Here is a 27,580-nt window from a genome sequence, read left to right as displayed (position 1 = left end):
AGTAAAACACCCTTTCAGAAATTTCCCTTATTCTTCATTACTTCTAAGGTGAGAGTTTACATTTCAGCCCGTATCTGCGATGCCCAGACTACTGCAGAAGCACAACACTGAGTTAAATCAACTGGGGTTTAGCCTTTTTCTACTTTTCCTCGGATTTTTAATTTATTTTTTAGAACCATTACGAGAGCACCTCAGTGGCTCCGAAAGTGCCATAAGCTCCTGCCTGAATTTTGATGCCTAGACACAAAATGAAATACAGAGGTGATCTCTTGGATGCAAGATTTGCAACGGCAACTCGCAACTGTCCGTTGTGGGGGGGAAGCATCATGACTAATTATTACCTTCATTAAACACCCAGTGACAAGTCCATGCTGTCACCACATCCCACCAACGCTCATGAGTATGAAGAGAGATGGGGTGAGAACTGAAAGCGCCCTGACTGCTCCTGAAAAACTGTTCTCCTTCCAACCAGCTGCTCTTCCAAGCCACAGGACTCCTTCCAGTGTGGTTATGGGCTCCACCTCAGTCTGGGCTGGTCAAGATGAATCTTGCCTTTGAGCAAGCAAGAAAAATTCACAAGGCAGAAAATCAGATTTGGAAACGAAATGTTTTGTAATCTCCTGCCATAATATTTGGCTAGCAGGCAAACTTCCAACCTTTTCAATAGCAAAAAACCAGACAATTACACTGTCTTCTACCATCTCCTGGTATATTAATGCCAGAGTGTGATGTGATACCACACACACTTAAAAAGCTGTATGAACAGAAGGGAGTGATGCACCCATGCACAGTGGTAGGAGACAGCAAACACAGCACATGGAGTAAAACAGAGCCAAAAGAACCACTTCTGTTACGCAAATTTATCTTCTCGTGCTCCCTTGCCAAACTGGACACGGTTCCCTGGCACAAGGAGCACCTCAGTGATGTGTGGTACTGCTGCTGGAGATGACTCTCTGCACCAGGAGAACCTGGATCATCCAACCTTTGGCCAAAGAAGGGCACGAGACAAGGAAAAAAGAAACACCAAAGCCAACCAGCAGTGCTGAGCATATGACCAGCTCTGGGTATGACTGGGTTATTGTACTGCTCTTATCAGCACACACGAGTTCAAGGTCAGCCTTGATGCACTCACTGAAAACTGACACTGCCTGTGTCCTGAAGTCAGCACGGCTTCAAACCAAGGCTTCTAATTATTAGCAGTTATTTTGTTTATTATTGTGGGGCCTCAGGACAAGCAAAAAAGGAGCCCCATTGCGCTCAGCATCATACAGAAATGCTTAATTAGCCTCTTCATAGGTTGTTCCCTTCAGCTTCTTTTAAACAAGATATTTTCAAATATAAATAAATGCAAATTTCAGAATTCCAGAAATCAGTTCCCTGGAATTTGCATCCGTAAACAATTAACATGAATTTGCCTTTCCAAATTTCAGCTGTACACAAAACACTTCACTCTTTTACTTCAACAAAAAATTATACTCTAAAATATTGGTCCTTGGGATGTAAACAGACTTTTGTTGCTCAGTTAAAGCCTGGATATAAGCTCAGATTTTCTCTGAACTATGTGAAAGTTGCAAAATCATTTGTCTTCTGTTGTTTCTTTCCTCAAACTACAGTATTTATATATCAACAACATAAATGACAAATGTACAGGATTATTCACAAATTGGAAAAACAAATTAAGAGCTGAGTTTTTACTCAGTAAAAACTGATCTGTGAAACGTGGTGCCATGCTGTGATCTTGTGAGTTTAGCAGATTAGTGAAACCAGCTCACAGATAGATGAGTACCAACACTGTCACAGAAGTAAATGCAGGAAAACACTAATGAAATTTGTGAAGGAAAAGCAAAACCTCAGACTTTGCACTTCCTCTGGAGGTATCTGGTCATGTACTTCCTCAGAGATGCCAAGGTAGCTCCCATACCAGCACTTGACAGTGCTCTTAAAACTTGCTAAATTCAAAAGGGGAAAGAAGAAAGTGAGGCAAGAGGAAGGCAGCTCATCCTTCCAAGAGCCATTCACCCACAGCGTCCAACTGCCCCAACTTGTCAGCAGATAGATCCTGAGGATCAGACCACCACTTGAAAGCATTTTATGACCATTTTCAAATGCAAATACTTTCTACTGAGTCTCCACCTTGCTCAGATTTGTACCAATAATTTAGAGGTCACCAGCTATTACATCTTATTATCTAACCCTTCAGACTCTGCTATCTTTCTTCTTACTCTTACTGTTCACTGATGTTTCCATTCACCTTTGAAGATGCCTTTTTAATTTAGCTGGGTTTTCAGACCACACTGTGGATTACATTTCCCACAAGCTTATTCCAGCAATTTCTTGGCAATAAATGATATTTGGATACCCCACAAAAACCCCACATCAAATATTGATTACTGTTATTTCCATTACCAGAAGCTAAACCAGTTAGGTCCTAAGGGCAAATTAAAGAGCTTGCTTCCAAGTTCTGGTCCTTTAGAGGAAGGATGTAACTATTCTCCATAACAAGGAAGATGCTGACACAAAAGCAAATAATGGCCCTAAAAATGGTTCATTCTCTGGCATTGTTAAATAAAGAAAATATAGTAAACTACTTTGCATGCAAAGGATAAAATCAATATTGTTTCCATTCAGGCAATAAAAATTACAGCACATTGCTTTAGATACATAGATACTCTTTATTTAAGGTGGAGTTTCCACAATTCCCTGCTGAATACCCAGCTCTGCAGCATGCACCTCTATAGCACTCAGCAATCTCTGCTTGACATTAGTACTAAACAATATTCATTAAGAGCATAACACTAAAGTGCAACATGTAAGTAAATCAAACTCTCAATGCTCTATTTTACAAATTTCATGGGCCACTGGGGATAATTAAAAGGGTAATTATACAAAGTTGGTGCAGTTTTGAGACTCAAATGACATTTTCTGCTTTAAAGCACTTGATAATCTGGTCTTTTTCTACTAAGACAGTCTTTTTGTACTTCGATGGTCAAACAGCATAAACAAACAAGAATTGTTTTTAAGGTATTTAAATTCTTTTTTCTCTCCTTACATAGTTTTTCTTGATCAATACCACTCACTAGTTATTCCTAAAAGCCCTATATTGTCAAGAAAAGTGAGACCTTTGAAAAAAAAAAATCCCTGATCACCATAAAATGCCACTGAGTCTCAAGCCTGGTTTAAACCATAGCTCTGAACAAAAATGGCATTGCTTTGGGTGTTTACAGCACTGGAGCACTCGCTGGTTTGTCACTGCGTTTAACCACTGCTCTAAAGCCAGCAAAGTACATTACTGGTAGTAACAGCTCATGAAAAATACAGCGAAGAAACTGCTAGTGGCAGAAGCATTTAACTTTCTTGTTAGCAGCCTCCCCCATGTGGCACTTTAGCACCAGCAAGTTGTTTATTATGTTCTGTGCCAGGCAAAACTGATTAAATGGGGCTCTTAAGAATCAAAGCGTTATAAATTCATGGAAATACAGCAAGCAATAAATTCCATGGAATTAAAAGCTTACTAGTGCTATTAGCATTTCAGGGTGTTTGCATTGTTAATAGTGATGTGCAAAAATGATGTTCCTATAAGACAAGGCAAACCAACAGAACATATGCTTTAGCTGCTGCATTTTTATACCATGTCATCATCAATGGCAATTATTTTTTCCCAAAAAACCTAAAAAGCTCATTAATGCTTTGAGGAAAAAAATGAACCAAGGGTCTGTAGACCAAGGATTTACATCCCTAAAGAGAAGTATTATGTAGGAAACAACGTTGTTGTGACTCTGTGGAAGAGCAGGAGATGGATTTCCTGCTGGGGAGGAGGGAGAAGGGGTGAGGCAGGATGACTTTGATGACACCACGGGGACATGGTACAACACAACTTGCTAACAATTTAATAAGTAAACTCAATGCATAGTAATTCATAATACCAAAAAGAAAGGGCAATGTAGTCTGACCTGGTGGTCAGTAAATCTGTCAACAGCTCTCCAAAGAGACATCTTTACTCCGGGTCACTCTATCATCATTCCATGGGAATGACTCTGCTGGCAGGTGACTTAACTTCTCCATCATTACTGCAGAGCTCCCTGTGACACACCAGCCCAAGCTGGGATGAGACCTTCCCTTATGCCCATCTGTTTGCAGGTAGCTGATAACTCTGTAAATGGAATTTCTTTCAAGCGGAAACTTGGTGAAGAAACCACGTTAGGTGTGTGGCTGAGCAGGAGAGGAATGGGACACCTTTCCAAAACCACAGAAAAATGGGCCTTGCAGGGTTTGTTTGATTTGTTGTTGGGTTTTTGGGGACTCTTTTTGCTTTAGGTTTGTTGTTTTCTTTTTTAAAAGGAACAATTTTTACTTTTCTGAGCTGCCTGAGCACACAGCAGCCGGATAATCTAACCTGCAATGTCCCTCTGGAGGGCAAGGGAAAAATCTGGCTCTTGTTGCAGACAGGAAAATCAAATCACCGCCTTGTTGCCACAGTTAAGGTCTGACATAGGATAAAGAGCATATTCTGGATGGTACATCAGGCACAGCTGGCAGCACGCAAAGTCAAAAAAAAAAATCCCAAGAAAGCTTTGTCCGGAACAAACAGTCCCCGTGCCATGGAGTGAGTCAGCTGCAGGGGTAGGAAGCGAACCCCAAATCCTGTCTTGTGGGCCCAAGCTCTGGGCAAAGGACACATTAACAGTGAAAACCCTCTCCCAAGACTGAAGGCCTTGACATTTTGTTTGCCTCCAGCAAAACAAAACAAAGCAGTGGGTTTTTCACTGCTCAGAGGCACGTTATCCTTTTGATGTATGCATGTCCTGGCAGTCACACATCTGCATCGGGAGAGAAATAGCCCATTTTTTTTTGGCAGTTATTTAGTCCTTTTCATCTGAAAGTTGAAAATGCACCACCGGTGAACCTTTGCAGCTCTGGGTTCTGCATATAAAAAGCAGCTGCTGAATACATGCAGGGAGTGAGGGCTTTTTCTTAATGTTTGAACAGTTCCAAGTTCAAACCCATTAAAGTCCAGGTCACACCGGGATCATGTCACTGTTAATGCATCCAGTTACACGCTGAGGGAAACCCAATATAAAACTATGATAAACTCTAGTTCTCCTGCAGAGATACTCTAAGGTCTTGCCCAGATGATGCCACAGATCACTCTTCATGGGCAGTGACCAGAGAGGATGTCAATGTCAGAGGACGAGTCTCTTTAGAGCTGTTTTTAAGGAAGTCTCCTCAAATATCCACCAAGCTTGTTGGGACCTTTGCCCTTCCCTCCTCCTGGAGGAGGAACTTACTGTCCCACTGATGTCTTCTCCCACACATCACAGGTTCCTACACAACCAGCACCAGCAGCCCACCTGCTTCTGTGCTTCACAGTAAGCATCCCTAAATCCATGCTGCTTCTTCTGGGGGCCAGTCCTCTCTGCAGGTGGGCACGGTCCCACTTGCTCTTGGGGGACTTCACACCTGGCCAGCTATGTCCCAGGGATGGCAGCAGAAACTGCAGATACCTGGTACCTCATCACACAGCTGCTACAGCCCTGCTCTCTTGCTAAGAGGGCAGCTGGCAGCTTCTGGCAGGGCAACTTCAAAGACAGGTTCCTCAAGTGACAGAGTACAAGTGACACTGGGATGCAGAGGGGATGTGACGGAGTACAAGTGACACTGGGATGCAGAGGGTGTAGCACAGCACCACAGCACAGCCCTGCCCACCCAGGAACCACTGCAGGACTTCAGCATCAGCTTCAAACACAGACAGGCCTAATAAACCAAACTATTTACCCAGCTCCTCTCTGAGCTTTCCACCCTAAAGGAGGAAAAGGACTTTACTGGACTTTTTCACCTTATCAAGTACCTAGAAAATCCAGCAGCTGACATGGATGGATTTCAAGGCCAGTTAACCATGGCAGCTTATGGAGCAGCACTGCCTGCAGATCATGAGCACAGGACACAAATTTTGGGGAGATTTAACGTGTACACACTATACACATGAGATTTACACTGTCCACATGTTGGGTTTGCACTTTTCTTCCTGCAATTTTCTGAAAATTATTGTAGGGTTAAGAAACTGGAAAGAATTGTAAATGGTCTCAGAGATGCAAGATATGTAATTTTTTGAAAATGAACAATTTTATTAGTAAAATTCAAATTGTCTTTAAAAAGAACTGTCTTGTGCAGTTGAGTCTCATTGAGGAGAAACTTTTAAAAAGCCAGTCTCCATTTCTAAACTATGTTCTCTCAGATATTCACCATTCTAAAGAAGAACAGGCCAGACTCTCCTTTTAATTACATGAATAAAAATCCAGGTAATTCTTTAAATTTTAACTAATATTTTGTCTAATTAGTATCTTTTTTTTCCCCTCCCAAAACATGTATTTATCTGCTGTGAAATCAAAGGCAGAAATAAATTGGTTTAAAGATAGCAGAGAGTAAACAGCAAATTTGGAACCTTTTAGCCTTACCCTGGCAATTTGTCTCCTATAATTGACTCAGCAGACATGCTTACAATTTCTTACAACTTTTACAAGACCTCCTGTGGGCTTATTTTAACATTCTCCAAAACTGAGCTCAAAGCTTTGGACTCTCTAAGCAAGCAGAACCAAAAGCAATAATTTTTCCCTCCTTAAGAAAAAAGGAAACAAACAATAAAACCACATTTCTCTTCCTGGACATTGGATCTTAAAGAGGAACAAATATGCAAATGAATTTTCACTTTTTCAGAGATAATTTTTCTGTTCCTTTTCAATAACATTTTTAATAATGTTCAATATGCATTCACTAAATCTTTAGAAGCAAAATGTTCACAATAAAATTCCCTTCCCAATTACTGGAATAAGATTTCAATGGATAAGGATGACAGCAATAAAATAAACACAAACCACAAAAAAAGGGTTAAAAAGTCTCCCCATCCCCCCAAAAAAGGAAATGCTCTCATTGCTCATATTATTGATTTATGCTGTTGTTGGCTTTTACATCCAGCACTTTCTATTTCTAAGATCTTTACAGACAATTACTAATGTCACAGCTCTGTGGCCCTGCTCCATTGGTGGAAGTGCCCCAGGAGCAGGAAATGCTGTGCCCTTCCACAGACATTTCCTTCCAGTACAGGGATCCACAGTATAACCCTTAATAAGTCAGAGGATTAGGTGGAGCACTTGTATTACAACTAATAAAGATAAATACAGGGGCTATCAAAACTAACAAAAAACGTATGACAGGAGAAGGAAGTAGATCCATTATTCAAAAGATGCCAATTTATAATTTTTTTTAAGAGGAGGTAACAATTTTACCCTTAAAAAAATCATATTTCAACAAAAACATATTTTGAAAAGCAACATTATAAACTTGGATATTAATGGTTTGCAATGGAAATGACGTCAGAGTCTTAGTTGCAAATGTCCAAATGTTTGTGCTACTCTACTAAAAAAATAAACAGTGAGCTCAGAGTCAGAAAGGACCTGTTTGAGCAATTAAGCAATATTACGCAAAACACACTGAAAAGTATAGGGCCAGCAGAGGTGGGAGAGGCACAAATTAAAATTCACAGATTACACTGGGAGAAACACTGAACAATTAAACATCTCAGAGGTGGTGTCTGAAATTCCTGCCATTATCTGAGTGAAAAATGCTTTCATACGTTGCAATGAGAAATACAGGCAGGCAATCAGGAACAAAAAATAACTTTTTTTCTTCTTTTTTTTTTTTTTTTTTTTTTTTTTTTCTTTTTTAATGCCCTAGCTCTGGGATGAGCTACTAGATAAAAAGGGTGGCCTCCCATAATGCCCACTGACATCACTGGTCTTGTAACACTTGTAAAACACATCTGCCATCGCTGAACAACAATAACTTAAACATCATGGAAGATATACTTCTGGTGCAGGAGCAGGCAACAGGCAGTGACCTTACAGATGACCAAATAAAATATGCAACAAGACTATTTCTGGAGTCATTTTCTCACATCTCCAGATTTTATAACACAGGAGTGTGCACTGTCTGTGATGTAAGTGTTCCAAAGGCAGGTTCCAAGCCTGCAAGGGGCTCTTACCCTTTGTGCTGAGACACAGGCAGGGCCGTGAGACCCCAGCAGACAGCCCTGGTGTGTTTGGAAGCCCACCAAGCCTATGACAAGGAAGTAAAAAACATCACTGTATCCACTGGCAGAGCAGTGTAACTTGTAAAACTGTTAGCACAGCTCTGAATTCAGAGTTCACTGCCTGCTCCAGAAGGAAACCTTGAAACTGGGTATTTCCATCACATTCTGTGCTTGAGACCAAGCATGAGGTCTCTCTTCAGGCTATCTGAATTGGAGGTCATGTCCTGGTTCTGGAATAACATACCAATGCTTGTTCCTGCCTTTGCCATTCCCAATTCTCTCCTCAGCCAAGCTGTGATAAAATGCAGCACATCCTGACGTATTATCCAGCTTGGTTTTGAAGAACCTTGCCAGAAATTGCACAGTCTGCATCACATGGTATATTATGAGCTGTTTCCTTGGTGCACCTCTACTGGCAAACATCAGTGTATCCTTTTTGGCTGCTTAATTTGCAGTCACAACTTTTACATATTGGGCCATTTTCAATATATTAATTTGTTTCAATACCTGCACCTGTCTGATCTGTGGGTGGAGATGAGGCTCATCTCAAGCTTGTGCTCCATGTTCTTCACGGATTCAAAATGGCACTAACAGGAGAAACACTGTGGGATTATGCAAAATACTGGCCAAGTCTTGCTCACTTTAGCAGTCTTCATGAAGACCAGAAAGATCTGGTCCAAAAGCATCAGATAAGAGGATCAAAACCTGCTACTGACTATTAAAGCAGAGAAACATATTTTTCTATTAGCCCACTTGAAGATTTATAAGATATTAAGGAATATTAAAGAAGAAGAAAAAGAAGAAAAGCTAAATGGGCCAAAAGAAAACAAAAGAAACATATTCTCCCGAGATTGCTAATGCTGGCAGACAATAGCACAGAAAGAACTCCTCTGACAGGTCTTTGAAGTCTTCAATACAGCAAGCTAGTGGGCCATGTTAATGAGATTTGCTCAGATACTTCTTAAATTATCCCAAAATGTCTTAATCTATTTTCTACATCTTCTTGACCTGATTGCTTCAGGGAAGTTATAACTTCACATGTCTAGACTGAACTTTTCATTCAAACAGGTATGGTCTTCAAACACTTTATGTTTCCAATGACCCCCACACAGACTTTTTAGGGTTTACCCCAAAACATGCAGGTAATGTTGTAATTTCTGTTACTAATGAATACAGAAACACTTTGCACCACACTGTATCTTTGAACCTTAAGAGAAGGTGTGACCTTAAGACCTTCCAGTAACTCAAAGTTCTTAACAATTAAGATATTACAACTTCCCCAAAAAATCCAGAAGTAAATAAATCCAGTTTTAGATGAGGCCTGACAGACACTGATCACTCCAGCTACAGGACTACCACCCCAGCAGCAAGGGAGCAGCAGGGATCAATGGGGTCAGTTTTCCCAGTCCCTGTTTCCTGCTGAGGGTGACACAAGCTCTCCTAGAAAATGCTTCTAGTGTAATTTGGGCCCACTGCAGAGAAAACACCGGAGCAAATGTCCAAGAACCAGGTTGTCTGCTCTGTCACAGAACTCCTTGTGACTGCACTCCAGTCCATATTCAGGACCCATATTCAGAAGTAGCTGCACACCACATGTTCTAGGAACAGGAGTTGTTTCTGCTCCCTAATATGCTTTAAGACCTTTAGGTCAAAAGCAGGAAGAATCAAGGTGCCAAATTCAATAAGGAAAACATCATCCTACCAACTCCCCACTGCCTGATGTGCAAAAGTCTCCTGCCACCCAAGCCAGTACAGAAAATAGGACTAAGGACATCACCAGCACACCTTCTGGAAGTCACCAGCAAGGAAGAGTGCTGGGGAGAACTTGCACACACTGCTGAGCCTTTCATAAACAGAAATGTGTCTGAACGAGTCTGTTTCAGGGTTTTCACTTTTGCTTGCAATGGCCAGCAAAGACATGGCACACTGACTTCACAACCTGTTTTGAGAACCATTTCTCTTCCTGATAAAACAAAGTTGAAAAAAAAGTTTTCTGGTCCACTTTTTTTTTTCCACATACCATTTTTTGTATTGAGCTTAGGAGAAAAAGTCCTCCTGACCTTTTTCCTGGCTTGAAGGGAAGGGAGGAGAAAGTATACCTATATAAGAAGGTTATAGCTCAAACCCACAGATTTATCTGTTGATCGTCTCATTCAGCTCTGAGTTTCAGCAGGTAGCTTCTGATTTATTATCAATATTTAATCAGCATTTAACTCTGACAAGCATTAAGATTTGAAATTTTAAACTAAGTGCAACTTTGCTAAATCCTTTGTGTTGATTTTTTGCTGTTAAAGTTTTCTAAAGGATTCTATCTTTGCTATCTTAAAAGTCTACACGTGCCTTTTGTTATCAATAATGTACAATTTTAGTAGCATGTTTTGTACTTTTCAAATTTTCAGCATGCAAGTTATCCCTGATTTACAATGCTCACTGAATGCCCTTTGATTATTGAAAATGCTTTTACTACATTTAAACAAATGACTGCTCCAGGAAAACTAACACTATTGCCCATAATTCTGTAAAAATACATTTCCTCTCCCTTCTCCCCAAATGAAACATTTTGAATTTTTACTGTGAGGAAAAACAGGCATATAGTTAGGCATTATGCCTAGCAGTGCTAAATAAAAGAGAATGTAAACATCTTAATTCTGAAGGTTTATCTGTCAAAGACCCTTGTTGTATCTCTTCTGTTATTTGTGCTTCTGTTCAGAGCTCCTTGGAGCTCACAGGCAAAAAAAAAAAAAAATTAAAAAAAAAAAAAGAGAAAGAGAAAGCAAACAAACCACGCAGAATAAAAATCTATTTTGCCAGCTCTGAGCTGCCTCCCATCCCGCGTGCCCGAGGCCAGGCTCGCGCAGGGCTGGGACGCCCGGGGCCACGCGGCTGCTCCTCAAGGAGTAGAGTCCTGCTCTGCAACTGCTCTGAGCAGCTTAACCGCTAACTCAGGAGATGGGATTTCACCTGAAATTAAGCTATCAAGCAATTGAGCTCAAACTCAATCAACCAAACCCTTAACCTTCCCTGTTTCAGTGGCACTGCTCTAATTAGGACTCTATCACTATTTCCATTACTATCTCCTATTCTCATGGTTTATTATCTCAGTGGTTTCAATTCTCACCCAGTTTAAATTTGACATCCAGTTTCTTGGGCCACATATCATTCATTATGGCTTTTTTTAAATGAAATATGTTGCAAGAACAATCCTGCAATAAATAGGTTTTTGTTGAAAACTGCACCCCTCACTGCAGTAGAAGAAGGACAGAGCCAAACCTTTGAGAAACAATCCTGATGTTAAGGCGATGTTGAACAGCTTGTTTTCCATTGAGTTTTAAATTTTGGTTAACAGTTTGATAACATATCCTTGAACACAGATCCATCTGCCCACACCCCTGCTGCCCCATGCTTCTCCAGTCTTCAGTGTCTTCCCCTGAGCCTGGATGAGCTTCTAGGAAACAGAGTTTGGCTGAACTCTGCTTCCAGCTCTGCTCAGAGGTGAGAATCAATAACCTACAATACACAGGAGATCAGGCTGAAAAATCTAATGGTCTTTTCCAGTGAATCACCCAAACTGCTTTCTGCTGAAGGATGAGTGACAGAGGGGATGGGTGCCTGAGTGATGCACTGATGGTAGTAGTACAAAATAGATCTGCTTTTGGAGACACAGCCTACAAGCTTCAGGGAATCTAAAGGTAGTGTCCTGCATTTAACACCACCAAAATTCCGATTTTTCCCAGGTCACACAGGACACAGCCACACATGAGCCAGGAACAAGAGACCCATTAATTACGAGGCCCTCTGATGCACCTGGGACTTCAAATTCTTCCCTTCTTCACAAAAACTCAAAGGAGGAACAACACTGCAGAGCAAGGAAGCACTAGCTCCTTAAACTGCAGGATCTGCTTCTTCTCCAGTAGCTGAAATACATCTAATACTTCATGGGCTTCACCATAAAAAAACAAACCAGTAAGATTAAAATCTTGAAGAGAGGGGTATATCATATAGCTGACATACACCACTGGCATGGCCAAGGATTGCAATATTCACTTGAACTCCATGAATTTCATCCTAACTAAATAGATATTTTTGGCAACAAAGAACTGAAAAAAAAAAATCCCAGATTGTCCTCAGATCTATTTTAATTTAAAACAGAAGAGAACAGGGACATTTTTTCCCCCTTCAAGTACATTTTAATAAAATTAAAAATAAAAATAGCTCTAATTCACTCCAATGCATTTAGTCATTCCGTAAAATTCTAAGTTTAAAATGAAATCACCATTTTATATTCAAACAAGGTCAAGAGAACAGCACTAACGAGCACTGACATCACAGTGAACAGCAGCCACTGCTCAGCGCTTACATCAGTGTTGCTTGTTGCTATGGTGCTTAACCGACTATTAATTTCTGAAAGAAGGTGATTATAAAGCAGCCATATGAACCTCAGTCAGATGACACCCTTCAGTACCAAACACTGATCTGCGTTACTCTTCTCCTCTGCAAGTTAATTTTGTGAATCACCACTTTTGTGATGTTAATATTCCTTCCCAACTTGAAACTTTGGACCAGATGAGAGGCAGGAGTTAATTTAGAAGCAAAGGACTTTCACGCTGCTTTAAATAAAAATCATTTTGCAGAGAGTGATATTTCTTTCCTTTTTGCTGTGCTCCAAAGACTAAAAAGCATGTGTTTTAACTTTTGCAGTGACAATAAGCAATCAAATTAACAGCTAAATTTTGCTCTCCTGATCTGCTTGACGTGCTGCTGGAAACCCAGAGTGCCTCAGCCTGGGATGGAACAGCACTGAAGCTGACTTGACCGCTCTCCAGGGATTTGCCTCAGTAAAGGGACCCTGCCACAGGCTGTGCCACTGCATCTCCCAGCCCAGCAGCCATGGACCAAGGAGCTGCCCCAAAGACCAGCCAGAGCAGGGTCTTCCCATTCCCACACAGGCTCTGCCCAGTTACCAAACAGCCTTCTCGGAACATGGCTTAAAGACAAAAAGTGCATCTTTTTGGCCTTGCTTCTCAAATGCAACTGAATACCTAAACCAGCGGTTTCCCAGACAAAGTATGTATTTTTAAGGCACAGCATTTTCTCCAAAAGCTCCAAGCCCAATGCTGCAAACTTCATCCATTTTGCCAGAAAAGCCTTTACTTGTGCAGCTAAGGTACGGTCCTAGGGCTTGCAGGATCAAATCATTTGTTCAGACATACTTCAAAAATAGTGTGAAAGACATTATATTTGTATTTACCTTCTTCAGTTGCTCCTGTAAAGCAATCTTCAGTTACAGCCACCCAAAAAGGTCACTCTTCTTACTCTGCAGAGAAAAGAGGTAACACATGTGACTCTGGGTCAGTGTCAGCAACAACACCCAAAGCATTTTCATTGGCACCACATTTACAAGTACAAACATAAATAAAGCAACAAATGAATCTAATCGTGTTTAATGGTGAATGACTTTCAGAGAGAGTTAATAAAAACAATCAAGTCACAGGACTGCTGCTTATCAGTACCAGCTAGTGTGAGGTTCTTCAGTTCAGCACAAACAACTTGGTCTTTGGGAGAAGAAAAGGAGAAGCAAAAAACCCCATGGAGATGAGACATCTTTGTTCTCTAACAAACTTTCTTAATCTTGATGTCTATCAATCTATTTTCAGTTGGAATAATAAATGAGTTCAGTTCTTTGTTTCAGAAATCTGACTATTGTCTGCATGGATTCTCCTTACTTAAGGCATTTTAAGACCATTTGTAACCGCTGCTATTTTATCTTCTGGATCCTTTCATTTTTCTCATCCTTTTCCATAGAGACAAAGTCCTAGATGAGATTTTAGAACTAGCTGCATCTTCCAAATTCAGAAAGTTGTTTACTGTCTTGGGATATCTTCTCATTAAGCATTACCAAGAGCACGCCAAGGTGGTGAGAGCAGTGGGTATTAAAAGGAGGAATAATTAAAGTGTATCTTTATAAAAAGTAGGAGGGAGAAAACAGCACGTGTAGGTTTTTTTTACCCTGTATATTACTGCATCTTGTGTACTCTGTCTTATGCAAAAGAGTATGTAATCTTTTAAGAAACATGACAATCTGCCACTTTCTGTTCATGTAATTGGGATCAACATATGGTACAAGAGAAAAGAAAAACATTTGTTTATTAATTTAGATCAAGTTACTAACTCAAACCACTAACAGCATTCAGAATTAATTCCACATCAATTGACCAAATACCTTAACAGAGTAAAATTATAACATAATTTCACTGAAATGCTGATCTTCTGCCGCAGAGGTACAGAGTACTATGTAATACAGACAGAAGGAAATATGTGATAATTTGGTGACACCGATGACTTCATACGAAATGGAAAGTCAGTGACATGTGGATGTGTAAGACAGAGCTATGTGAAACTCCATTTCATAAAATTCACACAGTGATGTGGAGTTTTGGGGGTGTTTGTGAAACTCACCAAATGGTAAGCTGTGCTATTTACATCACTAGGTGAAGCTTTTTACTGGAGCAGTAAAATAACAACCTCTGGGGAAAAAATCAGAATCTTCACTAAGTTCACTCAAAAGAATATGAACTCATTCACCATTTATTTTGGAAGGAAAAATATTTCACAATGAGAATGAGGCATTACTTCTTTACCATTGAAACCTGATTATTGTCAGCTGGGAGGAAAAAAGGTTACCCTGATATGAAATCAACATTGGTTTTATCTGTTGCTCACCGGCACTTTATTTCATTTTTATTTTTTATGTTTTGTGTGAGAAGCTCTTCACAGTTCTTGTATTGCCAGTACCAGAACATCAGGGGCCAAAATTTGAGCATGTTTGCTGTATAGGAAGCCTGTGTTCCTTGCTGAGGTACACATATAAGACATTCCTGATTCTGCACTGTAAAGGACATAACACTACTCCATCATAATAGGTCAGGGCTCACCTTCCTGAGAGTATGTAAAACAATACATCTTTTATGTAAAATACATGACCTCCGACATGTGATGTGCTCTTAGATTAGCAACAATAAAGGCTTTTATCCTGCTTTGCTGCAGGGGTTATCTTGGGTTTGACACTTTAAACCTCTTTTCATATTTATCTGTTTTATAAATTTTCTGGGTATTTGGCAGTCAGATCCTTATTTTGGCAGTATTTTGGCAAGCAAGCTTCATTTCTACCCTGAGTCTTCACGATAGCAAATGAACCATCTTAAAATGTACTTTTTAAGGAAGCTGCTGAAAATTACATGTTTGCATAAAATGTGCATTCAGTATCTCTTTGGGCAGTGCTGAAAAAGGCAGGTATCATTTTCTAAACACATTTGTCTTGCATGAACCACACTCCAAGGAAATCCGGCTCAACCATCAGCTGGTGGGAGACCAACAGGGTCTATAGGGGGCTGAGGAGTCAGCTCTCCTCACAAATTACTCCCTGATTGAAATCCTTTAATTTCTGGTTATCAAACTCCTGCTATATGTTACCTGGCTTTCAAAAATATGGAAAATGCACGAGTAAAGTTAAAATGAGCAGCAGAAACAGCTGTTCCCACCTGTGAAAATTTCTCATTAATAGTCTAAAAGTTGAGTATCTCAAAATGTAGAAACACAAATACAGACTTTCCTCCTGAAACTGTTTATATGGGTGAGCAAATTGATGTAGGCAACACACATTCCTTCCATCATGCTGTCTTTAAGATAAACACAAAGTACCATCAACACTGTGAGTGTGTGTGTGGAGCAAACAAAGAAAAAAATCCCATCCTACCAAAGCAAGACATTTTGCTACACTCATATTTTCCCCCAAAGGAGATGATTAAAATAGAAACCAAACCACAAATAAAAATCCACTTTGCAAGCAAGCAGCAGTGGTCCTGCTGCCTGGTGAGCAGAGAGAAGGTCTCAAAGCACCCTCAACGCCACCTCCAAGCCTCAACTGATCCCCCACATGAGGAAGAGCCCACGCAAAACTCTGTGCCCTGATCAGATTTTGCCAGATAGTCCTGAAAATGTCAGGTCTGTTCACCACGTGCCTCAGTTTACCCACTAGTAAGATAGGTAATTGTAATAGAGTTTGAAATCCTTGGATATAAAGATACTTTTTAAAACAGTGTTTGGGGCACGATTTTGCAAAGACAACAATAATCTCAACCCGCACCTCTTCCAACAGAAAGGCCCAACCTTGTCCTGGATCAAGCCCTACTTATTCCCCTGGTACCAAGGGACCAGGCAAAGATCAGAAGCTTTGCCATCACACCTGCTGTTGGGCTGGACCTTGCAACTCTTCTGATCCCACAACATTTATTTGATTTAGCAATCTCCTCCTCCAGGGCAGCGAGGCCATTCCAGGGAGGCTGCAGGATGGAGCCCTAACTCCAAGGGATCACCGCAAAGCCAAAATTGACTAATAATACAGAGAACACTCAGAAACAGAGACCATTGCAGAATGAAAGTCTACTTGAAACTCTAACATTTTTACTAATATCTAAATGAGAACAGCCTTGGGTATAGCCAAAAATAGATTAACGAGGACCTTGATCCCACACAAACTGGCTCTGAGTAATTTTACACAGGAAAGTAGAACACTAGTTGAGCTGCTCCTCTGCTCAGAATTATGCATGTACATTTTTTTTCGTCAGTGTCCCAGCCCTCAGAAGCCTGCAATTTATTACAGGAAACCTAAAGCAATGAAGGAATCTCCCGTTCACTACCTAGAAAGCACACTTAAAAAAAAAAAAAATTAAAAAAGATAAAACAGACACATACACCTGATAGCACATGAAAGAAAATGGGTTTGAAATTATATTTTGATTTATTTTTCTTATATAAGACCAGCTGAAATGTATTTAATGTCTTTGATTAAAATATTTACTAAAAAGCTTCCTGAAATTTTTAAAATACCAAAACCTGATCACCAAAATAAGCACTTCTGTGCAGTAATTTCTTCTAAATAAAGTGAACTGTAACCACCTAATACAGCTGTTCTTTCCCCTCAAAAGTCCCTGAGTCACATTCAAGTGCACACAGCTGAAATATGAAATATGTACTGTTTATAAAATGTCCTATTCTTATAATCATTATTTTCTCATCCTATGCAGGAAAAGACACAATCTGTGATTTTATCAACTGCATATTTGTAATAGAAAAACAAAAATATTTTTATTTGCTATTTTGCTGGTTCTGAAAATATAGAATGTACACTGATTGTAGAGAAAACATCTGGTACCAGGCACTCATGGGCCAGTCCTGCACACAGGTGATTTTCTCACCCAGTACACTCAATTTGGTTACTTGCACTAACACAAATAATGTGTAGAACTGTTTTGAGTACGGTCAGTAGTTGTCTCTTCAGTTTTGTTGTACCTATTTTATTTTTAAAGAGCTATCTAGCAAGCTGAAAAAAAAATATATATTAAACTAAATACTTCGAACCTGGGAGAGAATTTTTTTTTCTGACCACTGTCAAGCTGGCCACTTTATTGTGCAGCAAATATAAAATGTCAGGAGGCATGGCACAGGAGATTTTCTATACCAGGAGTCCTTACCACCTCCTCAGAAAGTGAAATGCAGGTGAGCAGTGAAACTGTGAGAGACTAAGTGCACTTCTTCCACCTCTCTTTGAAGAGGGGGAAGTGGATTTGGTACAGGCCAAAACACAGGGATATCAATGCTCACTACCTTGCTGCTTCTCAGTGGAAGGAGGGAGCAAATCATACTGTATTTTCCTTTTCAGTCAATAGCAGGCTGTTCAGAATCTCTGGCTGGTGCTTATTATTTATTCCAAACAGAAATAAAATAAAATAAAAATAAATAACAGCACGAGGACAAAGCTATGCGCAGCACATTCGCTCTTTCAAAATAATATTACCTTTCAAGTCCACCGTAACCTTGGAAAAGAAAAAACTCGGCGTAAGCCAAATCTACAAAACTAATCACGATCCGTTCCTCCCCCGCTTTTTAACAGCTCTTGCAGGGAACACACGGGTGCAGCTCGCAGGCAAGTTGGGAACAGCTCGCTTCCAACACGGGATCTGCACCGCGATCGCTCAGTCCCGCATCTCTGACTGATGGATTCTCTTGTGTGACAGCGCTGGCCCTCACCGGCTCCATCCCGGGTGAAGGGACCGCGCCCCGGGAGCCAGCCCGGCCGCCAGGTGAGGAGAGGCCATCCCCGAGCCATGCCCCATCTCCCCGGGCAGATCCCACCTCCCCGAGCCAGGGCCACCATCTCCCGCAGCCAGAGCCAGCCAGCAAACGCCGCCGCCTGGCTCCTATCGCCAGATCTTCCCCGTTTCTTAAAATACCTCGCCGAGCCTCAGCACCGGCCTTAACCATTTTCTGCCTGTGCTACAACTCTCCTCCTGCCCCTTGCCCTGTGCGGGCGCAGCGGGCGGAGGATGCCCGAGCCGCGGTGCGGAGCGGGGACGGTCCCGCCGCTGCCCGGCCGGCTGCCACCGCGGGGCCCCGGGCACGGCTGGCGCTGTCCCCAGCGCCACTTTCCGCACACAGACACCTTCCCTCGGGGACACATCGCCCCTCCTCTGCCGTGACCCCGGCGCTGCTCGGGGACACTTCCCCCCGCCCCGCCGCCCCTGTCCCGGCCCTTACCTGGCAGGCGAGTGACACTCCTGGTCGTGGTCATGTGAAAATATTTTCGAGGTATCCTTTAACAGCCTTTAAATATTGAAGCCTAAAAACAATATTTGCTGTTTTACCTTTTGAAGCTTTAACAAAAGCTTTGTTTTAGCATTTACCTCGGTGTGCAATAAGAGTTAATAATCAAATCCGTCCCAACCCCCACAAATGTTAAACAAAAAGATAAAAGAAATGCAAATAGCTATTGTCATGGAAAGTTAAAGTACCTGTCTGTATTTTTAAGTGAAAACTATTATCTCTATCAATCAAAATTTAAGAATACAATAGCACTAATCACACGAGGTGCTTTGACTGAGGTACTTTTCCTCATAAAAAGTTTTTTGTTTTTTTTTTTTTTAACTGGTGCATAAAAGTAATACACTTACAATTAGACACGGTATTTGTAATTTTGTTATTAAAAAAACTCAGCAGTCTTATTGTTAATAAATGCCTCTGAGTCTGTAGGCTGATTCGTACCCAAGAAGACCAAAGTCCCTACATATTTTAATAAGGTTGATGAAATTTTATTCAGATTCTCACACTTTCCAACATGTGGTGGAACAGCACACTCTTCTGTTTGAGAGGAGTTACTCAAACGAAGGAAATAGTTAATTGAGAACCAAAACTACTACTTCTGGCCTCGCCGCACATTTTCCACATTTCTCCAAGCGCTGTCTGTGCTTCAACCCTCAGCCTCCAAGACATGCCCTTTGTCGTCTTTTCTTTAATTTTTGATGCCAGTTCCCTCCCGTCGGACCCTGACGCTCTCCCAACCCAGCACACATTACGTATACACTGTGTACATTGTGCAGGCACACCGCACGGATTCTCTCCAAAGTCATTTTTAAAACTAATTTGTCCAGACGGAATCAGAAACCGAGCTGCGCAGTTAATAAGTGCAGGAGCGAGCGGCAGTAATTACGCCTGTACTAAAAGAAAGAGCCCGAGATTAAAATACCTGTAAGTAAATAGTTGAGGCAGGATGCCATTATGCAAACTCTGCTCTCGGGGAGGGATGTCTCCCACACTGAGGAGCAATAGGACTGTCATTTTTTTCCCCCTGCAATATCAGGTTTCCTACTCCACAGCTCTGGTACTCTGCATCATGGCTAACATCTCTAGTGTGCTATTAATATCAATGAAGAGACGATTCAATTTCCACATAAGAAAAACCTCCCTATTACAGCGCAGACATTCAAGTGAGGACCCTTGCAAAGGAAACAATAAAGACCAGAGGGTTGCTTTTTTTTTCCCTGCCCCCCTTCTCCTCCATGGTTGTTTTTTTTTTTTTTGGTTGTTGTTTTTTTGGTGGTTTTTTTTGGTTTGTTTTTTTTTTTGCTGCTTCTTTTGCAGTTCTGCGTTGCTCACTGTTTGAAAGCTTTTAGCTAACAATGGAAGCATTATCTTCAGGACAGTTACAAAACAGGATTTGTTAGTACAAAGAATAATAACACCAAACTCATTCCCCCCCACCCCACTTCCCCGCCCCACAAATACCTGCCTATTGCAATATGGCATTTAATGCTTGATTCAGAAGTATACACCAGAAACACCTGTATTCTTGATCTAATTCCCTGCAACAAACTCCCTCAGCAGACCAGTTTTGCTCAAGGAGGTTTGGACAACTATGAAAAAAATATTTTGTGCATTTATAAAATGGAACAGAAAAAAAGTATCTTATTCTACCGAGTGCAAACTTACCCATTACTGAAGAAGAAAAAGGCTTAGAGCCGTACAGTAATTCCCAACCAACTGCAGAAAGTTGAGAGTTTGAAAACACTAAAGCACTTTTGACTATCAAGCCTTTCTGTGCTTCAACACTGGCTGCAGTGTAAGGAAGGACTGAAGGTATGTGGTCTAAACACAACAAAAGCCACTGCCTTACTCTAGATTAAATATGCAGGAAGAGGCCCCTTTGCATAAACACAAACACTCAGCAAATGAGTAACTGGCTCAAATCAGACGCCTGCTGTGCATTCTACCTGTCCTGATCTCTGACAAGCTACACAGCTTGTTTAAGGGGATAGGAGCTGCAAAATCAAACCAAATCATAGCGCTAAACGCTCTGCTCCTCTGATAGTAAATAACAACAGCACCAACAACTCCACGCCAAACGCTCATTCCTAATCTAAGCATTGCTCTGGCACAGAGCTGAATCGTGTGCTGTGCCCACTTTGGCTCAGCCACCCATCTCACCACAGCAGAAGAAACACAACCAAACACCACCTGTAAAATTAATTTTCATTAACTGTACTGAAATCCAATATATTCCTGGCCCGGCCTTTTCTTAAAAAGGATTTAAAATTAATACAGAGACTTTTGATTGAGTTGACAGATTAAATCTGCATTTGCTCTTACTGTCCCTGTTTTGTTTACTATATAAAAGACATTCCAGACACAGACCTATTTTAGCTGTTATGAATCACCACATAATGCACACCTATTTACTAGTTTATTTGGGAAAAAGGAAGAAACTGCTGAAGTGTTTCCTTAAAAATATTATTTTCAAAATATTGCTCTCATGAAATGAGCCCTCCAAACTATATTTACTTCAAAAAACAACTAAATTAGAGACTTTGATAACCACCAAACATATCTAAACATTTATTATTATAATTGAATATACATAATTATATACTGTGATTTACTCTTCCTTCTAGAAAAATAAATTATTTTTCAGTCTCGTTTATCCTTCCAGTCCAGAAATAGAATGAAGCAGCACGATTTTAAAGCAATTGGAATTCACCAGTGTCCCTTCCTAATTTAAGGAGTCAAATCACATTGACCTTTTATTGTAAGTCCTAGCTACATGTTGGTTTTGGTAATTTAATTATTTTTTAATAACTTGTAGTATTAAATGATTGCCATTGAAACACAAATAAGATTATACTCCTCTGCCTTACTCCCTGGTGCTCCAGACTACAGCGTAACGGACAAGACGACTGCGTCCGGCCCCGAAATTTCATTCTGAAAGAGCACTTACACACAGGCAAGCACAGGAAAATTCAGCCTTTCAAGATGCAACACACATTTACTGGATTCTCAAGCATGTGTCACAGATTGTTTCAAAGGATACTGGATATAACTCACAGTTTTAATAGGCATCTAAGATGTTCAGTTCCACTGAGCACTTGTATGGTATGGAGGGAGTTTTTACACCTCCTTGGATAAACTCACCAGGTTAAAGCACAAAAACATTGATAACGTGAGCCAGTCAAGCCTAACAGGATAAAAACCCTCCAAGAAAGAATCCCGCGAGAAATTGTAGAGCCCCTGTGTGGTTCACCATTTTTGCATTGAAATGACCTTCCAAATAAGGCGTCAGATAATATGGTTCACATAGATGATACCGATCTAACCTTGATGCAAATAAACCATAGAACAAAATTTAATCAGTATATCACTGTGTAAAAGCCTTTGTCCATCCCAATGGAGCTTCTAATGACTGTTTTGGCAGTTCTGGCTGGTAGTTATGCCTCCCTGCTCATATATATCTCATACTGGTTGAGCAAGCTAATGGAACTGCTGTTAGTGGAATCCAATATTAATACCCTGCATCGTGCAAAACTGGATGCAACTGAATATATTACACGATTACAGGTAGTATCTAATTCCATAGGTATTAGATACTGGTCTCTAAATTAATATTTTAATAGAAAAAGTGATATAAATACTACCCTTCAGGTAGGATATCTATGAACTCTGGATCTGCCAGTCTTCCTGCTGTAAGCCTGCTCTACACTCACACAGCAGACACAGGACCCTGACAAAAATTGGCAGGCAAGCTTTAGATAGTGAGTGACACATACTGATGCACAGAGTCAAAGATGTCATCTTCATACAAGCTCCACTAGTTATGAGCTTGAGAGAAAAATGAAACAAAAAAAAAAATCCCAAAATAAAATAAACAAAAAAAAAGGGAAAGAGAAAAAAAAAGCAGGGGGGGAGAGTGGAGCAAGACCTCCAGAAAATAAACAGGGTGTACAGTTTCAAAGGCTACAGACACAGACATTTCATTGTTCAAGCCAATTATCAGTGGAAAATAATAACAACAGATGGATTCAGAGTCACTGACTTTTCATATGCACTTCATCTCTGCACAACAGATGATGAAATGCGAGAGCTATCTCGGAAAGGCAAAACATCTTTCAGTAAAAGAACTCTATACTCCAGATGGGGACCTTCTAAGGCAGCTGATTATCTTCTTATAGTGTTGTAAGATAGACTTACTAAAACATTTGCAGAACTGATCAGATTGGATGAGCACAATGGCAGCATTATGAGGAGTAAGTTGCTCTGGTCTCAGACTTGTGACTGGACTACTCAGAGATTTCAATGGGCTTAGAGCTGCCCATCCCCATTTCCACATCAAGCACCAGTTTTAAAAAATGGGCCCAAAGCTGCTGCTCCCAGTCTGGGCAAAGCACAGGGCTTGGCTTTGTGTGGAGAGGGGATGCAGACATGGGGCCACAGAATCAGTGTCAGCATGAATTGGTCCCCAATAAAACTCCCACCACCATGAGCAAGGTGAGTCTCCTCACCTTGCAAACACACATTTCACACAGGGACACAGGCAGAAGACAAAACATGTTTACAAGTAGGACTGTTTCCACTATAATTGCCAGATTTAGAGGGAACTCATCATCCAGGAGCCTACAGCACTGTAAGCTGGGAGTAACCTCATCCAAGTCAATGGAATAACACACCCACAAAAACTGGTGCGAGGCACAAGAAAGACACAAATTATTTCTTACAAAGCCTTTACAAAAAAACACATCTTTTTATGGGAAATAAAAAATTGCTTTCAAAGGGAAATAACAAACACATGTAAATTTTGGTGGTTCCGGTGATAAGCAGTTCCAACAAATGTCACAAACACCTACCTAGCACGACCTTCTCCCACTCAACCTGAATACCACAAAGTATGTGTTTTTGATCACATGAATCAGGTATGCCACAATCTCAAAACTTAAAATAAAAAAGGAGTGGTGGAAAAATTAGCTCATTAATCTTTAAGACAACATTTCTTTAATGGAAGACCACTACATAAGTAGTGCATTAAACTGAACTGGTTGCCATTTCCACAGTTTCTTCTTCACAACACCGCAAGGAAAATCTAAAAAACGGCATTCTCCATAAATCAATACTGTACACCGAGGGGGAGCGATACCCAACACACACACACTCTGAACTTGCACCTACTGCTAATTTATTTCACAAGTTACAAAATATTTCTGAAGTAGGGGGCTGTTGGCTTCACAAACGTGAAGGGAAGAGATGGGTTTGCGGGCATAGCGTTTCCCCTCTTTGTGAACTACTTTGTCAAAAGTAAATTCACAGGGGAACATACGAGCAAAGAGTAAATTTTGCCCAGGGCAAAATTCTGCAACTGCTTTAAGAAGCAAACAAGAACACAAAAGATGTGTAATACAACCATCTGGCTCTACTCATGCTATATCAATAATCCCCAAAATTTATCCCCACCCCCTTAATCAACCCACACTGATGCCACAAAACCAAATGGCATCACTTATGCTTCCTGCCCATCACATTTTGAAATGATATTTAATATGCATACAGTACATATTTGCATGTTAATCAATTTCTTTAAGAAAAAAATATTTTTGCTTCTTTAGCTATTAGTTTTGCTTTTTTCTACTGGGATCTCTAAAACCACCAAGAAAGTCCTTGTGGTAAAGGTACTCTCATATCAACACAGCATCTCAGGTATCAGGATAACGTACCGGTCAGAATTTCAATCTCTTCTTCTCTCTAGTTTTGTGTCACAGTTTGAAAATAGCAGAGGGTGAATAATAACATGCCAGCAAAATTAGCTGTTCAAGAAATACGGGTAAGCAATCCGTTTTGAACTCGGGGTTGGATGCATTTCTAAGCATTACCCTATTTGGGATGCAGGGAAGGAGTGACAGAGAGAAAGAGGGGTATCCTATGTGTCTTTTATTTTGAATATCTGCACAAATTTTTCAGGCCTCCCCCATCCAAAAGCCAGACTGCTCATGAAGGAGGAAAATGGGAAACTCCTGGCCACAGAAGGAGGACGAGCCTCTGCTGTGCTTTGGCCGAGTGCTGCTCTCCCTTCCCACCCCAAGCCTGCAGTGGAAGACCACCTCAGGACAGACAGACAGAAAGCCATCCATGCAAAGCAACCAAAAGAGTGGCTCCACAATTGTTTGGGGGAGGGATTGTTTTCTTGAGGGAAAATCACCCCTGTAACCATCGTGATTCATACCAGGAGCGCGCAACGTGAAACCGGTACCAAAAACAACACTACAAAGACAGTCTCTCTCTGGCGCTCCACCGACCGACGGCCACGGCCCTGGGGCTGACTCAGAGCTCTTCTTCTTAATCGACTTTTCTGCAACAACATACCCCAGCCCAAGCCCTGCCTCTCCCCGTGGCTGGCTGGCACACTCCCCGTGCCTGGTGCTGCCCGGGGGACACGGCACGGCGGGGACGGTGCCCCACGGCCCTGCGGTAACATGAACAGATGGCTGTTACACAGAGCAGGAGAAATACAAGCCCTGAGCACTCATGGCATAGGTGGAAATGTTTTGCAGTTATTTTCTTTGGAAATAAGCATACGTATAGCGGTTATGTCTGCTCCCTCATCCAGACTACCAAGCTGAGATCACAAACACTTTGTTAATTTTTTTTTTTTTAAATCCACTTTTGGATTGCTTCTGTTGTTTGTACGGCTGGACTTGTACAGCCTCTTTGTAAGAATTGAAAACAGTCTCCCACAAACACGGGAATGGGCAAATGGTTTAGAGAGCCAATCCACACCTGGGCTACGTGAAAGGGGCTCATATTTTCCAAACAGAAACACAACCCCTTTTATATATGAACCAGATTTGGATCCAAATGCTAAACCCTTCAACCACATCCTACATGCGGCTGTGTGATGGACACAGACAGTGGTGGTGGGTGGTGGCTGCGCTGATGGCAGCCATGGGCGAGGAGTCGCCGTGCCCTTGGACTTGGATGCAAAGGGCAGACCCATCCTTGGTTACACCACGGTGAATGCAGGGTAATCCCCATCCTGCAACGCCTCTTACAGAAGAATCTGGCCCTGTCTCGTTACTCTTGTTAGAAAAATGAAGGCTGTGACAAAAAATAGCTGAGAACTACATCTTGTCGATGCCAAAATACAATAATAACATGTTCAAAGATTTAATTTAGAAGACTACAAAGTCTAGCTCATACATCATAACACCTTGAAATAACACTTTAAGGTCAAATCCTGTGCATTTTTGGAAACCACCAAAACATAATGAAGTTTTACTTAAACACAGCATTTACATTTATAACGCATTTCAGATTCTTCAAGTAAGCTAGACCACATGCTAGGAAAATGTACTTCCCACAACATACAAATTAAGTCATGTACAGCCTTCCCTCCGCAGGCTGAACAGCCACCGGCACAAATGGAAGTCCTGTGTATGGATCAAAGGCAGCATGTGGACCTCAGAACATGATTTTTTATATTTTGTTTTTAATTGGCAAAACATCAAATCCCACTAGCAGTTTATTTTTGTTGCCTTCCTTGCCCCTTTTCTACCTCTCCCACTTATTTCACAACGGAACATTTTTAAACCACCAGAAGTCTTTGTGGCAAAGATGATGTCATACTGACACAAGATCAGGTGTGAGGTATGGTATGAATAAATACTTATCCGCAAACACATTTAATTTTCAATGGTTGGGCATCGAGAGACAAAGAAGTTCTTATGCAGACATATTAGCTGAGGATTTAATTTCGAATGGTCTGCATTTAAAAGAGCAGAACAACACATAGTGCAAGCCTAGAAGAAAAAGGAAAAAAAAGAACCAAAACCCCTTGTACCTTCCTTCTTGTTTTTGGGAAAGCAATGCATAGCTCTGCTCTTCACAGTAATAAATATGTGGTGTTTGATTCCTTTGCCTTTTAAGTCACCGATACCATATAGGACAATTGTCCTTTATATACCGGCAATAAAAACTCTCCCTAGGAAAATAAATATGTATTTTAGAGTAATCAAGCAGGAACTAATTTTGTACTTTTTCACAAGTAGCCATTTACTTTGGCACCAAATGGTAATGTGTAGCAGAGAATGCAGTATATGCTTTAACCCAAGAAAAATTAGACTTGAAAATTAATACACAGTGAAAGACAAATTTAAAGCAGCTTTCTTGTGTTCTGACATAAGAATATAAAAATGACATGAGCAACTAAAGATTAGTTTACATACTTTTCAATCACAGCTGCCGCTCAGTAACCACAATACCTTTAAAATGACATTCCACCGAAACAGATACAGTTTGGCTGCAACAGCAGCAAGACACAGTTAACATGGAATTAAAATGGCATTTTTTTATTTACACGCATCGTACAGCGCTGAGCTCCAGCACAATTACAATGGAAAGATTTTTAGTGTGATTAATTTGGAAATAATCTAGTGATAAATAGAGTGCATTGCAAGTGATTCTGCTGAGCAAATTTTTATCACCAGCCTTAGATGTCAAAACACAGTTTCAGGGACAGAGAAAGAACAAGTCACATCTTCTTGGTTAATATTTAATTGGGTGCTAAAGATTCCTCCTAAGGACCTCTGAACCAACACTGACAGCCCCATAAGATGTCCCTGTCTGTGAAATAGATACCAACCCTTTCTGTATAAACTAAAATAACATTAAATTTAATCAAACCATTCAATTAATAAATCACTTCAGTGGACATTGCAGCCCAATCCCTGTTTAATTACATAATTTTAAAAATATTTGCACACTGCAACCACTAAGATTGGCTCTGAGGTTTCATAATACACACTTAACACTTGAGTTGGAGAACAAATTTATTTAATAAATGCAGAGCTAAGT

General features: G+C 40.7%; 1 protein-coding gene and 1 long non-coding RNA gene across 23 annotated transcripts in view; one reads left to right on the top strand and one right to left on the bottom strand.

The window, feature by feature from the left end:
* Window positions 1-27,580, bottom strand: part of FOXP1 (forkhead box P1) — a 422,694-nt gene that overhangs the window by 205,927 nt on the left and 189,187 nt on the right. For 19 of the 22 annotated variants that reach the window (XM_041718651.2, XM_030282743.4, XM_072934617.1 and 16 more), the window contains one exon: window positions 13,332-13,397. The gene's annotated coding sequence lies outside the window, so the exon portion shown is untranslated. 22 annotated transcript variants of the gene reach the window in all.
* Window positions 17,939-25,826, top strand: LOC140684946 (uncharacterized). The gene is made up of 2 exons (XR_012057993.1): window positions 17,939-18,222; window positions 24,692-25,826. It is a non-coding gene; the product is annotated as an uncharacterized lncRNA (long non-coding RNA).

This window comes from Taeniopygia guttata, chromosome 12 (genome assembly GCF_048771995.1).
Source record: "Taeniopygia guttata chromosome 12, bTaeGut7.mat, whole genome shotgun sequence".
Taxonomy (NCBI): Eukaryota; Metazoa; Chordata; class Aves; order Passeriformes; family Estrildidae; genus Taeniopygia; species Taeniopygia guttata.
Note: the sequence above shows the minus strand (reverse complement) of the source record. Positions and strands in the feature narration are given on the sequence as shown.